This window comes from Orycteropus afer, unplaced genomic scaffold (genome assembly GCF_000298275.1).
Source record: "Orycteropus afer afer isolate SDZICR_OR568_19922 unplaced genomic scaffold, OryAfe1.0 scaffold00804, whole genome shotgun sequence".
Taxonomy (NCBI): Eukaryota; Metazoa; Chordata; class Mammalia; order Tubulidentata; family Orycteropodidae; genus Orycteropus; species Orycteropus afer.
This window is the reverse complement of record NW_006922391.1, coordinates 606,659-609,726: the sequence shown is the minus strand read 5'-3', so window position 1 is coordinate 609,726 and position 3,068 is coordinate 606,659. Positions and strand designations below refer to the sequence as shown.

Below are 3,068 nucleotides of genomic sequence, written 5' to 3'. Positions count from 1 at the left end.
TCAGGGGATGTACTACATGGTATTTATTTATCTATCTATCTATCTATTTATTTATTTTTACGTCCGAACTCTTGGTGTACCATTTGGAAGAACAGAGCAACCTTGGAGAAATGTAGCTTTAGGCAAATCACTAAATACATATTTAGTACCCACTAGATGTAAGTTAAGAGCTCTGGTGGTGTAGTGCCTAAGGCACTTGACTGCTAACCAGAAGGCTGGTGGTTCAAATCACCAGCCACTCCTTGGAAGGAAGGTTGGGCAATCTACTTCCATAGCGATATGGCCTCGGAAACCCAAGGAGGGGTCGCTATGTGTTGGGTCCGACTTGATGGCAGTGAGTTTTAGATGTAAGTTTGGTTTTTTCTTTAGACGTTAAGCTGCAGATCCTTATATAAAGTGGGAGGCATAGTCCTTGCCTTCAGGGAACCTCACTTGTTATTGAGGGGACAGGATGTTGACATGTGGAAGAAGAATATTCTGGATAGAATTAAGTGCTACATGAGTAATATAGATAGATACTTTAGAAGTTCACAGGAAAGTAGTCTCAGCAAAGTAGATTTTATTTTTAAGAGAAAATAATATTTATTAAAAACCTACTAGGTCCTAGGTTTTTTTTTTTTTAATTGTGATTTGTGTGAAAGTTTACAGAGCAAATTTTTCATACAGCAGTTCATACACATTTTGTCTCAGGAAAAATATAAACACTTCACGAATTTGCATGTCATCCTTGTGTGGGGCTCATGCTAATCTTCTCGGTATCGTTCCAATTTTAGTACATGTGCTGCTGAAGCAAGCATGGTCCTAGGCATTTTTATATTGACATTTCATTCTTTCTAAAACAACCCAACAAAGCAGATATTGTTTCCCTCCATCTTTTATTGATAAGAAAATGGAAACTCTGACAAGTAAAGTTATTCTGTCAAAATCAGTTATAAAGTGTAAAAACTCAGATTCAAAGATATATCTTTGTGTTTGCAGTGCCCACATTGTTTCCACTCCATCTCACTGCTTTGCAGAACTTATCGCAAATGGGGTATAACATCAGCCCAACTTCCACATTGATTTTCCATGGGATTTTGTGCTCCTTCTGTGATTACATACACTTAGATTTCAGTCCCCTTTCTCATGGCACAGTGTAGTGCCTAAGGCACTTGACTGCTAACAAGAAGATTGGCAGTTCAAACCCACCAGCCCCTACCCAGAAAGAAGATTGGGCAGTCTACTTCTGTGGTGATATAGCATTGGAAACCCAAGGAGGGGTTGCTATGAGTCGGATCCGACTGGACAGCAGTGAGTTTGGTTTTGGTTTTTATAGGAGACTGATCCCTTTACTTCCTTCCTAAATTCCTGGAATGGTTAGAAAATTCTGACAACTCCTTCTTGAATGACAAATGCTTATTCCTCTCAGATGGTCTGAGTGTGAGGGCTCCTTGACCAGGGGACCAGAACAGACGCCAACCTCAGAAATCTCTCTGGTCAGATGGATATGTGTGCCTGTAGTATCCCAGAAGTTTAGAAAAGCAGGAGAAGAAAGGATATGCCCCATCTAATGATATTTCTTTAAAATCCACATTCTTGATACACTCATACATATCTGCAGAGTAGACTGTAAAGTACATTTCATAAGATTTTTTTGAACACTTGCATTGAGTGCTTCAGGCAATGCTATGATGAGCAGGACCCAGGCTTTGACTTCTGAGAGCCTATGATGCGGGGCCAGGTGGTGGTGGTAGGTCCAGATGAGGCAAATTATCACATGGGGTGACAATGGAAAAGAATGAAGACTGCAGTGAGGAGGTTCAAAGACGGAAACTGTCACACCCAAGGGAGAGGCTAGGGAGGGGAAAGACTCATTAAAGGAGGGAATTTCAAGAGAAATTGCGAGATGGGCAGAATTTCAAGAGAGAGAGAGGGTTGAGGTCATTCTTCATGGAGCAGCCTCTGGCATTGACAAAGTGATGGTTGTGGAATGCATATGATGTGCTCATGTGGTCCATTCTGTCCATGGTAAGGCAGGCTTTTGGGAAAGTTACTGTTAGCTGCCTTTGAGGTGGCTCCCCACCTGTGACATCTCCATGTACAGTAGGATTGGACTGTTGTGATCCAAAGAGTTTTCATTGGCTGATTTAGGGAAAGTGGTGTTGTTCAGTGCTGTCAAGTCAGCTCTGACGCGTCGTGACCCTGTGTAAAATATAATGAAGCATGCCAGGTCCTTCGCCATCCTCACAGTCTTTGCTCTGCTAGAGCCCATTGTTGCAGCCACTGTGTCAGTCCATCTTGTTGAGGGTCTTCCCCTTTTTCACTGACCCTGTACTTTACCAAGCATGATTTCCTTCTCCAGGGACTGGTCCCTTCTGACAACATGACCAAGCAGTAGGGGAGAAAACCACTTTGAGGTGTCCAGCTCCATGATCCCCAGGATAAAGTGATTGTACCTGTCTTCTTGAGCACTGGGGAGTCATTGGAAGCTTTTGAGTAAGGAATATCTGCCTTGGTGCTTGGGTTTAGGAAATTGATGGTGGCAGGCCTAAGTAGGGTGACCATTGGGCAATTGAGGGATATCAGGTTTGGCAACAAGAAGAATTGTAAACAGGCAGGCATTTAGGTGAGAAGGAATAAAAGGTGTAAAGGAAACAAGGACAGAAGGGAGGAGGCATATTCAAGAGGCATGTTGGAGATAGAATTGATAACTCTTTAGAGAGATAAAACGTGGCCAATAGTTCTATTCTGAGAGGTTGGAGGAAATGATAACAGAAGAATCAGGAAGAGGAAAAGTTGATTAATTTGGTAACTTAGAGATGGCAAAAAAAAAGGTTTGGCCATGGCCATGCCTTAAGGAAGGGCCAGTAGAGCTTCATTGGGGCACGTGGGTCTGGGAGTCAGACAACCTGCGTTTTAGCTCTGCAGTAAACTTGGCCTTGTGGCTTAACGTCTCTGTGCCTGCTTTCCTGGGTCATCATGAGAATTAAAGGAGGAGCATATGTATGGATGCTGGTGTCCGTGAACTCTGATTATAAATAACATTCAAACACATTCAAAGACACTTTGATTTCTAATACTAAAATAAA

At 42.3% G+C, this 3,068-nt stretch overlaps 1 non-coding gene across 1 annotated transcript; it reads right to left on the bottom strand.

Moving 5' to 3' along the window:
* Nucleotides 1-690: 690 nt before the first annotated feature.
* LOC122151837 lies at nucleotides 691-793 on the bottom strand. Its single transcript, XR_006164293.1, has one exon. It is a non-coding gene; the product is annotated as a U6 spliceosomal RNA (small nuclear RNA).
* Between the last annotated feature and the right edge of the window lie 2,275 nt (nucleotides 794-3,068).